At 42.6% G+C, this 12,108-nt stretch overlaps 1 protein-coding gene across 4 annotated transcripts in view; it reads right to left on the bottom strand.

Annotated features, from left to right (window-relative positions):
• Positions 1–12,108, bottom strand: part of LOC124233828 (alpha-1,6-mannosylglycoprotein 6-beta-N-acetylglucosaminyltransferase A) — a 323,186-nt gene that overhangs the window by 271,468 nt on the left and 39,610 nt on the right. Inside the window, exon 2 of one of the 4 annotated variants that reach the window (XM_046651070.1) lies at positions 6,079–6,128. The exons of the other annotated variants lie outside the window; for them this stretch is intronic. The gene's annotated coding sequence lies outside the window, so the exon portion shown is untranslated. The remainder of the gene's footprint in view (positions 1–6,078; positions 6,129–12,108) is intronic. 4 annotated transcript variants of the gene reach the window in all.

Raw genomic sequence — 12,108 nt, 5'->3', positions numbered from 1 at the left:
GGACTGCCACATATTCCTTTTGGTATCTCACCTTCTCCACCACCTACCTACCCAACTTCTGTAGTAGGTTCTCTGTCCAAAATGCCCAGTCCTGTTCTCCTGACCAGCACCCTACTGAACACTCCTCTAGAGGGATGCGACACTGGGCAACTCATCCACCAGGAACCACACCCGCCACACACACGCCTGTCCCTCCCACAGTCTCACCTCTCAGTTCTAACCCTCCGGCTTCTCTAGATTGAGAGCAAATAAAGATATGTTGGGGGGTTTTTATTTTGTTGATTCATTGCTGCAGGAAAAAAGTGTACTTATAAAAATATTAGAGCTATTTCAGCTTTTTATCACATTACATTACCTCTGCCACCTTTCAATAGGGAGCCTACTGGCTCCCCCTGCACCAACCGTTTCCCTCTGCTCAATTGCTATTCACTTTTTAAAGACTAGGCATTGCTCTCAACTCATAAATACCTTGATTTAAAAAAAAAATCCAAATGCGGCCTGTGGCACATGGCCAATTGACTCTCTCAGTCAGTATCGGCCATTCCTGGCTGCTCACAGCAGCCTGCACAATCGCTGTTCGTTAATTCTGAGGCAAATTCCATTCTCTCTTCTTTCCATTGTTTCTTACCCCAGTGCACAAAAATGTACTGCCTGACCATAATCACGTGCAGGCACAAAAGAGGCATCAACCAGTTCTTCTGGAGAGAAGAATGCAACAGCATACCAGATTCTGATAAGTCATCAGAGAAGCAGGAGGAAGGGGGGGCCGTGGGGAATGCTCGAGACTCACTGAATCCACATTCTCTTCTTCTCCCCAGACACACAGCAAGATTGCGTTTCTCAGGTAGGTGTGGCCATGTGACCAAGTTCTAGGCAATGGAGTATGAATGTAAGGTGACACTAACCACCACCAGGCCCTGCCAAAAAATCCTGCCATGGTGACTCCTCCATCCATTTCCTCCCCTCCAGAGAGCTCCAATGAACATTACTGCAGGGTGATTCTGGAGGTCCTGTGTTCAAAAAGTCAGGGCCATATTTAGTCTTGGTTGCTAAATGAATTCTTAAAAGGGGTCATTTCCCCACCACCCCAACCCTCACCACCAGTCTAAAACTATGAACTAGAAAAACACTTACACTGGGTGCAAAATGACTACACATATGGACACATACACATACCCATGCATGCACACAGAGGTCCATTTGTTACAGAAGGTCACTAATGAGGACACGTGCCTTTCAAATGAGCTGGTCAGACATTTGGGCAAGGTATATGAAATAATCCCCAGAATGTCCCTTCCAGAAAGATCTCTAAAAGGAGACCCATTTGGACAAGGGACTCAGGAATCAGCACTGGTTCCTGCTCCCTCGTTTCCTGTCACGGGGAGAACAATGCCATGCAGACCAACACAACCTCCACTTGGTAGCATAAAAACCAGGATTCCGAGAGGTCGGGTGGGCCTCCCAGCATGCGAAGGCAGAAAGAGAGCTGAGGCCCACATCTCCTAGGTCAATGCAACTCAAAGTGGCGGGGGGTGGTCTACAGAGTGGGACTAGTCCACAGAGTGTTTCTACTCTGTGAAGAGGTAAATACCAAAATTGAAGGTAAGTGTTCTGGAAACGTTTATAGCAATTTGACAGAGGAATTTTGTGTCTTCAAATTCAATAATAAAATTGAAGGCTTGTATTTTGGACTTCCTTGTTTTTTAATTTCATTTTCCTACTAATTTATTTTTATTGTACCAGTCCATGATGGTTTAGAGTTTTTAAAAACTGTTCTGTTTCTCCAGGCACCCAGAGTCCCCTAACTCTTTAGCCAAATTCCCAAGGCTACCATACCCCCTTCCCCAGTCCTTCCTGCCTCACCCAGGCTCTCCTCAGTCCTCCTGGCTCAGAACCCGCTTTACCCTTCCTTTCAAGGCGGCGTCTCTCAGTAAATGGGTGGCGGTAGAATCTCTGAGGGCCCTCTAACTTACAAGCTGTGAGTGCCGATTCCCGTAAGACACTTTGAGGCTCAGACCAAAACAAAGAGTTAACTGAATGACCAGCCATCCATCAACACAGCCAAAACACAGGACTCTGGTCCCAGAAAATGGCCACGGTAAAAGAGGAAATGACTGGAAACCTGTCAATGGGCCTTACCCACATTAATTAACCTGAGGCCTCAGTCTGCCCGATAGATGCTGTCTATCCATTATTCTAAACCTGAAAGGCAAAGTAAAATGGCCTCACCTCACTTCTCCAGGGAGGTCGACAGACAGGGAGAAATCCCACACCAGCTTGGGGAGAAACGGGAGGTTATTTACAAAGTGAGTCGTCAGTGGGTGACATCAAGTGTGATGAAGTATTATGGGAAGGGAGTGGGATGTGGAGATAGCATTAGCTCTGCCAAGCAGGACCGACTGAATCGCCCATTACAACAGAGTCCTGAACTCGCTGGAGAAAAGAATTTCAACACATACATGCCTCCTTGAAACTGAATGAATGGCAATGACGGCAATGATATAACAACAGAACCAACAGAGGAAACCACAGGTAACAGAGGACCCAGGTAGCACCAACCTTCCCCAGAGTGCAGGTATGCTGGGGCTCAGGGTAGGTCTGGGGTCCAGGCAGACCGCCTTTTTCAGTATTTCCAGGGACAAAAGGACAGTAATTTGAACATAAGCACCTTTCAGAGTTAATACAATGCGTCATCAGCAAGGCCAAAAACGCAGAGAATCTAGGGAGAAGTACATGAGTGAGTGTTCTAGTAAGTTGGCACTTGTCTGGGTATTTGAAATATTTTAAAATTTAAAAAATTTTTTTTAAGTAAAGCCAGAGAACAGATGCATGGTGCTGTTTGGAAACCTTTTGCCACGAACCAGGAATTCTGATTCAATCCAGTCAAAACCAGGTGTGCCTCCTCGTGAAGAAAACTGTTCTGCTGCTCCACATTTGGCCTGATGATGCGACAAGTGGCTGCCCACCACCTTGACCTCTGCCCTGCAGCCCCACTCACCTTTCCCCTAGGCCAGCAGGGAAGCAGGGTTCAACCCACCATGCGCCTCTATCAACAAAACGGGCAGTGGCTATCAAGAGAGCGGTCTTACGGCCTCTAAGGCACTTCTTGGGCACCAACCTGCACCACAGGCAAAGGGTCAGGAAGGTGACAAACATTCCTCAGTTGACAATCTTCCAAAAGTCTATGGCCAGCACCCAGCTGGCTCAAGAGCCTACCCCAGCCCCACTCCAGGCAAGCTATGCACCAGACTTAGCTGCACAGCACACAGCCAAGGTCAGGCACTGACATTTCATAAGACGTGACTAACGTCCTGGGAACCAGAAAAAGAAATGTGAGCACAGGCTGTGAAGGTGTTTCATTTTAATCGCATCTAAGGCCTGCCATCTAAGTCCTCATTTCTTGTTCTATGATACGCCTTTTCCAAGATTACTCATCTTTGACGATAACAGGAAAACATCATTAACTTTAAATCCCATAATCTGGATTTGTTGATTAATATATTTCAATGTCTGCACTACTGCGATAAAAATAAAATGAAACAAAACACCTTCTACTTAAAACAACTTCTTCTTTACATTAATTCATTCAGGTCATCACACTGCCATGTGTCAGGTTCTGTGCTAGTCACGGGTGGTAAGAAGAACAATAAGGCCAATCCTAGCCATCAAGGAATTCACTCTAGACAGACCCACGGTAAGTAAAACGCATTCCAGTTCCCTCCCTCATTTTGTCCACTTTCTTTGGCTGTAAGTGTTCATATGATCTACTAGTGTGGCTTGGGTTTTTATTATTATTATTTTTTTTTAAAGATTGGCACCTGGGCTAACAACTGTTGCCAATCTTTTTTTTTTCCCCCTGCTTCATCTCCCCAAACCCCCCCTGCACACCGTTGTATATCCTAGTTGCAGGTCCTTCTAGTTGTGGGGGGGTTTTATTTTTATCACCAACACTGCATCTTTCTCTTCCAGTCATATCTCAAGAAATGAAGCTTAGAAGCTGGTTCTTTGAGAAATTAGAGCATAAAAAACCAGGTATGGGATCTACCAACCCATTTGAGAGAAATCAACTTCCCAGTAATACCCTCTCTTATCACAGGCTCCATGGTAGTCAAGAGTTAGAGTGAGTCATTTGTTCTTAGAAGCCAATAATCTTCTTGATCCAAATTGACTCATATGGTTGCACACAAACTTAAGCATAAAGCCAGGACAACTTCTTCCTATCTAAATCAGAAGAGAGAGGATTTTATAATACAGTTGGGGGAGAACGGGGAGCTACTTCTCCACCTTCAGGAAGACTCAATTATTTCCACACTCCTGGGAGTTGCCAAAGTGTGTAGAGGCCGTGTGCTTTATATTCGGAAGGCTATTTAAAGGATTATAAGAAACGCAAACTCATCTGTGATACGGCTTTCAAGTTATAAATGTCAGTGACAGCCAAGTCTGCTGCGTTGGGAACTCCTCCAACAACAGGTTGACAGCAGCCCAATTCGACGGCTCTGGAGGAGGCTGACAGACAGCTGCTCTTTCAGTAGTTATTCCCAAAGGAGCCAAGAGGCTGCTCCAAAGGCAGCTAGGTACGGCATGAAGGGGGAAGGTGACAACATATTGGGTGGCAGATAGACACAGCCCAGGAGCACCACATGACGTCAACTCGTCTGCCTGCTCCATGAAGGCTGTCAACCCCACACAGTGCAGACACTGCCATAAAAAAAAAACAAAAAAAATCACAGGAAAGACAGAAGGATGCTCATCCTTCCCATAGCATAAGCCACAGCAACTGGGTATCAGGGACCGCAGACCCATCTCTGAGTCTCGAGGATGCCAGCTTGCTACCCTCAGCTGCCATGCCTGGCATCTCTTGGAGAGCAGTGACAAACCTCCCTATCTGTCAACACGAAACTAATTTCAGAACAGACCTTTGAAGATAGGTTGCTCAATTGTCCAGTCCCTGAAATGGAGTCCCACTCCAATTAAGTCATGTGTGGGGTGAGTGCATGGGGAGCAGTGGGGAGGGACAGATTAAATATGCTTATTGCACCTTAAACAAAATCCCACATGTTTAGAGATTCAAAATGCCTTTGTGGTTCTGAAGGAGACATTTCTCATTTCTCTGGTTTCTCCCAGCAGGACAAACTCTCAAGGTGACAGCTAGTGAGAAGCCTGTGATAAAAGTCACATGGTCACATGATTTTCTAGCTCTAACATTAAGGCTTTTATTCACATCAAATGCTCGTCTGCTTGTGAGTTGCTGAGTGGTTTTTTCCCCTCCTGTGATGTTGTTAGAGACAAAGTTTATTCAAAGACCCACATACATAAAAGAAATGAGAATTAGGAATGTTTAATGTTTCATTCTGTTGGCCCCATAACCTTGACATCCAAATCCTATCAGACTGTGAAATCCAAATATTCTACTCCCAAGATGGACGTCTGATTTACCAAGGTAACTCTCAAGGGTAACCTGGATTGTAGTTTTAAGCGCTACAGGCTATTCAGTTAAAATAAGGAAGTACTTAGCAAATTTCTTCCTCTATAAAATATATTCATAACTGGAGATATAGGAAAACGTACTCCTTGAGCAACAGTTCCTTAATATAGACAGAATTCAGAGATTACGAAGTCTTTATGAGTCACAATCTCCGGTTCATTGGCTTTACTTATATTTACATCATGATCTTCTTTGTCAGGTCTGGGTTGGGCTGCACTGAAGGGACCAGCCCTTCTATGTAAGAGTAATCAACCACAATCAAGATCAATAAATTTCTGTGTGATAATGACTGAATAAAGTAATAAATGGCCTTCTGCTCCAGTCACTTTACTGATTCGAGAGTGGAAATATCCTTGTGCAATTATCCAAAAAAAATTCAGTTCCACCAGGCCTTAACCAGATAGACAGAGATGTCCCCTCAGGATTGGGGTGGCACAGGTAGAGCCATCCCTTGACCCTTTGGGACTACAGTATCTGTATTTTTATGGTTCTAAATGCTAACATGACTCAACTACTTGGTCCTTTCCCTCCCAAGGACAAATACCCTGGGTCTGGGCTTAGCCACATGAATATCTGCTTACTACAATACTTACACGGCCTAATGCATCCTCCTCCAATGTCCACTTTAGAACAGTAATCACTCCTGAAATCACAAGGACAAAGATATTTTTAAGTTTCTCCTCTTTAAGGACTTGATCCATTGCAAACAGGCTGACACAGAGCTTCTATGAACTCTGCTTCTCCCATTTTGGAACCCAACTGCCTTTTGAGATGGCTATTTAAAAGTAGCTAGGTGGGAGGCCTGATCACTTCAACACCCAGAGGCATGTATCTAAAAAATTCTATTATCTCACTTGTTAGGATCCAAATCTGTCCGTTGTTAGTTCAGCAGGAGTAAGGCTACATTTGCCAAAGATGGAGCATCTGTACAAAACAGCTCTTTGTTCCAAGTCTCAGGAGGCATTAAACCAAAGCTTTTACCAAACCTAATGCTTTCCGGACTAAATTACATTAATATATACACACAGTCCCAAGTATATGCATACACACAACTTTAAAATAGATAGCTCTATTACAAAAAACTAAGGAGTTTGCTACATGAGATAAAGCCAACTGAATTACAAGCCAGTTCATTCAAATATAACAGATTTCTTGTAGCCGCTTAACCTTGAAGAATAAAACCAAAAAAAGGAGTAAAAAGCTATTCTAGAAATATATCTACTATGTGCTTCTGATATAGCTAACAATGTTCCTCTATAAAGCTTCTTTATAAGAAAAGGGAGGAAAATACGTCCTCTAACAGATACATACAGTGTGTTTCTGATATTCACAGAATTTATCAGCAGAGAATTATAAAACTGAAAGAGTTCAACAGGGAGGGAGGGAGGGAGAGAAAGAGGGAGGAAGAAAATAAAGACCATGCTGCACAGACCCATCTTCCAGCTGACAACCCAAGAGTCTGCATCTTCTAAGACTAACCAACTGGTCTACCTTATACTTAAGGACCTCATGGAAGAGCATGTACCATTTTCTGCTGGAAAATGTCGGAGAGGGTTCTGTTATTTTTAATCCAAACAAGCCAATTCCCTCTTTTTATGGTCTGCAGCCTATAACTACCCTTCATAGCATGAACATTTTTGTCTGTGTCAACAATCTCTGAGCAATACCAGGGAGCTGTGCACTGGGGCAGCCTGGGAGAGCACTCATTCCAAATCCACCATCTCCAGGAGACAGTCTGGCGGCAGTAAACGTTTACCAAAGGATGGAAGGTTGGAGGCAACTGAATCAATGCCAGCGACCACGTGGCCCTCCTTTTATACCAGCCTCTGTTTGAGATAGCTCTGAGGTGAAGGAATGGTTTTTGAAACTGGATTATCGTGATACAGAAAAAGCTGCTAACTCCGGTAAGTCCAGTAATTAAGATATATTGTGAGAAAACAATCCTAAGCATCTTGGTCAACATCAAAACCTCATTCATGTGTATGGAATAGGCTAATAAAATGAGTACCCACATGCCTCAGACCTAATATCAACTTACTTTCAATGCTTTTACTCTTTTCGGTATGTTTTCATACACATCTCATTTGGTACATTATATGGCAATTTTCCTTGTGAGTATTGGGATCAAGCGCACGGGTAGTAGGTAATTTATGAATCATACCAGCAGCAAGACTGTAAGATTCAAGAAAATGTTCATGATGTGCCAAAAGAAAAAAAAACTTTTCACCCTTTACCTCTCCCAATGCTTTCAAATTTGGACTTTTTTCTTTAACAATAATCACACTAATTAAGAACTCAATCTTGATTTTACCTTAAGAATCAGATAAGCTGCTCCCTGAGTCATATGAAAACTACTGCATTACCCCTGGCTCTATATGGTAGCAAAATTCATGGTCACTAAGAAACCTAAGGTCATTCACATCTACCCTCGACAAAGCTCTAATGCTCAACTTATCTTAAATGTTTCCTGCAGAGCCAAGTACACAACGTTAATGAAAATTTATAGCCACTTCTAGCTGTGTCCATGGATAAAGAAAACGAAGGAAGTCCTTTCTCCTTCCTAATGTTCAAAACAGCACCACTCCAAAGATTCCATCAAGATTTCACCCAGAAGTATCTTTTCTGAGGATTAATAGGCTCCCTCAGTCTCTTCTTGGGCTTATGCTTTGACTTTCCTCCCTTTGTTAATTATACCTAAACTGTGAAAGCATTTGTAAATAGAGATCATGGGAATGCAATGCAATCTGGAAAGAAGATTAAGGCAGCAATCACAGAGGACAGACAATGAAAGAGTAGGTAGGAAAAACTGGAATCCCATTTTCAACCAACATGTACCCCTTTCATTTTAAATTTTGGGTAAAAGATACTGTAAATGGCCCACAAACAAACAACCTACTTGGTAAGGTCTGCCCTCCAGGGTGGTATTCTATTAGAAATCTGTATTTGAGTTTCTTGCCTTCCCACTCCCCCCAATTCAAAGCATCTCTAAAAATGAGCTACGACAAACCAAGCATGTTGAAGGACACCTCTGCATATCCACTCTGGATCTGATGACACAGAACAAAGGTGGCCGATTCCAGACTTGTAGGTCTCACACCTCCCCCACCCCCTCAATGCTCTTCAGCACTGGAATCTGTCAGGTTGATCTCTTTTCAATTTTATACTCAAGCTTTTCATCCTCTTTTTCCCTAAGGACAATGCTTCTCCAAATAGAGAATCTCAGAATCTTGCTGCCAAAAATAACCAGGGACATAACTCAAAGCAGGCTTTCCCTCTCAGCTTCTTCTCTTCAGCCTAATAAGTAAAGATGGCTCACTGAGAACATCAAAGGTGTCCTCTAAATTAGTTCACATGAGAAAATAGTTGAAGAGCCTATGGTTCTGCCTAAAATATCCTCATACCTAGAGAACAGATTTCAAATGATAAAACCACCTAGTAGTACACGCTAGAAACAAATCATGACCATCTTTATAAGCTTTAAGTCACTCAATCTTCCTTATGGAACATCACAGTCACATAGAAAGAGGCCCCATAATTACAATACTGGCTTAGGATGGCTTTCATCTTATGCTGGGCAGATCAGCTAAATTTACCACACAGTGAAATTTTGCTGAGTTACAAAGATCTAGAGTGGTCCTTGACACCCAGAACTTACAAAATCTTAAACGTAAATACGTTTGGTTTCATCACAATTCAACAAACTTTCTAGCATCTTCACGTTTCAGTGAGGCCTCTCATCAAGCCTCCATTGAAAGCGTCCCAAAATATAATCAAACTTAAATGTGCCCCACATTGCTCACACTACCTGGACTCAGAGACAGAGGTCCAGCTCTTACAAACTATGTGAGGGCAACCAACTAGCTGTCCCGGCCTCCATTCTCTGGCATCTGAGACAAGAGGTACTCATAGCACCTCGGTCAGAGATGATGGTGGGGATTCATGAACGAACGCAACACAGCCATCACATCAGAGAGGCAGCGAGCCCTGTACAAACACTGGTGATTATTATTCCTGTGGTCGCTATTGCTATAACAGAAGAAAAAACTAATAGAATAATAAAAGGGCAGTTCTGGAACCAGTCAAAAACCTGGAACCACTGCCGCGAGTGGTGTCCAATTAAGTGACATTTTCATTTTGCTGACAGCTATTTTGCCAGGCAGGTGTGACAATGGCAATAATTTAGTGCCTAGAATACTCTCAGTTAAAGTGACTCTTCTCCTACAGATGGTCCCCAGGTAAACCGTGTTTGATTTACAAATGAGAAAAAATATCCAAACCCTATGACTTCTGAATTCATCACTAACTTGCTTATAGAGATAATATTCACAGCCAACAAACTTTATCCAAGATTTTACCAAGACATGTCGACAGCAGGCCAGGAGACCGCTTAACTAGGTTTGCAACTGTTTTTAATATTCTTTTATAAGGTCACAAAGAACAGATCCCCTTTACAAAACTTGCACACCATCTCAAACTAAACTTGGTATTTTCATCAAAATTATTTTAACAGACACTAGGAAATTAATCTTAAAATTCTGTTTCTGGAACCCTTCCCAAGTTACACCTCTTTCTGCCCCTTAGTCTAATGGTTCTCAACGTGCAGGCCCTGAACCAGCAAAATCAACATCCTCTGGGAAGTTGGGAAGGCAGAATCTCAGACCTCACCACACACCTACTGAATCAGAAACTCTCGGGTGGGCCCAGCAGTCTGAACAAGCTCTCCAGGAGATTCGAATGCACACTCAAGTTTGAGAACCACTGCCAACAGACTATTAACATGTGGGCTGGGACATCACTTCAGACAGCTCTTTTCCTTAAAAAACCATCTAACATTTTTCTGTTCCTTAAAAACCTGCTACAGGATGATGTCAACTGTTCTATTTTTGAGTCCTCATGATGAGGCTGACGATGATTCACTCAGCACCTTATGCGATCACTTAAATAGTGAGAATCCTTCTCTCCCACCCCTAGTGGAAGGTGACTGCTGCCTGTTATTTCTGATGTAATTACAGGAACAATTCAGTAACAAAAGCTTGTCCTTTATCAACCTCGGCAAAAGCTCTAAGAGAGTTATAATTATAACCCTCCATTCTTTTCCATAATGTGTTCATAACAACGTATCCTTTGAAACTGATCACACCACATGTCATAACAAGGAAACACAGAACCCAAGATCAAATTTAGTTTATTGTAAATAGAGATCAAAACTGCAAGTGTTTGGGCAAAGCTTTTCCAATTGACAGGAAACAAGTATGCATTAACCATCTGGCCTTATCTCATTTATCTCAGTGAAATATGAAAAAAGTTGATTTAATGCTTTCTATGGGTCCAAAGGTGACCTCACAATACTGAATGGTTTCATCACCAGACACCACCCAGCATCTAACTAAGTATGAAAGCAGGAAGCATTAAGGGGCATTTCCTAAATAATAAATAACCCTTTTCTATACCTTTAATTTGCTGAGGTGTGTATTCATTTGGAGAAGTTAATCTCATACCCGCTGTGAGGTCTCCTGATGAATCATGAATACCAACATATTATTAATTTCCCTTTCCTTTTTGATTAATTTCACACTTACACTGGATAAGAAAGGCGAGACTAATGATGTCTGGAAGACAGTGTTCAGTTCTTGTAAGATACTAAATCAACCTCAAGTGTTCAAGTAAACAGAGAATGCAGATAAGGAAATGATAATGTATTTGTCTCTAGGAAGCGTCCAAGGTGCCATGCAAACAAATGCCCAGAACCCAGAGAGTGTCAGCTGTAAACTCCAGTTGGTACTCTTCTGGAAGGGGAGGAGAACGAAAGCCGGAATCCTGACGATCACTATACACACCAATAAACTTGTGTCGTTACCATGGATGAAGAGATGGATTTATTTATCACACTACAATTCTCAGTCTTCCAAGGGTCTCTCTCTGCATTACTTAGCCTCTTCACCACCTTGTCCTCTCTCCATCTCTGCAACAATCCCAGGACTTCGAGCTTAACAGGCGTGAACAGACAGGCCTCCCTCATCGGAAGATGAGGAGCATGAAAAAGGAGCGTGAACTCAGTCTCATGATGCAATTTTAGAGACAGGGACCTTTGTGTATATATGCTAATAGTTCTTCCAATAATAACGTCTACATTGAGAACCTGCTATGTGCCAGACACTAGGAGCTTTGTATTAGTTTTTTAACGTAACAATAGCTCTTTGAAGTACTACTATACACAGTGTGCAGATGAAGAAACTGAGGCTCAGAAAGGTAAATATCTTTCATAGGTGACCCCCATCTTCACAGAGATCTGTCAGGCTCCAAAGCCTGGAGTCTACAACACCATACTGCTTCCCTAGAAGCATGAGTAAATAGGACATTTACGGATGCCTCAACATTATTCCAGAAGACCTGAAAGCTACGGGCATGGCATCTTCTTCTAAGAAACTTCCCCGCCTACTCCAGCTCCAACTGGCCCAAGTCTTCTTTGAATTCCAACTTTTAAATATAATTTCACAATTCTATGCTATCTTATTAGATTTTCTAACGTCCACTGTGTCGTAAATCTCCCCTCACAAACAAGCCTGCCCAACTAAGACTATATCCAAGTGCTAAATGCAGGAATTGGTCATCTCTGGCCATCG

This window comes from Equus quagga, unplaced genomic scaffold, assembly GCF_021613505.1.
Source record: "Equus quagga isolate Etosha38 unplaced genomic scaffold, UCLA_HA_Equagga_1.0 252_RagTag, whole genome shotgun sequence".
NCBI classification, from domain to species: Eukaryota; Metazoa; Chordata; class Mammalia; order Perissodactyla; family Equidae; genus Equus; species Equus quagga.
The sequence above is the reverse complement of the archived record's forward strand: the minus strand, read 5'-3'. Positions and strand labels throughout refer to the sequence as shown.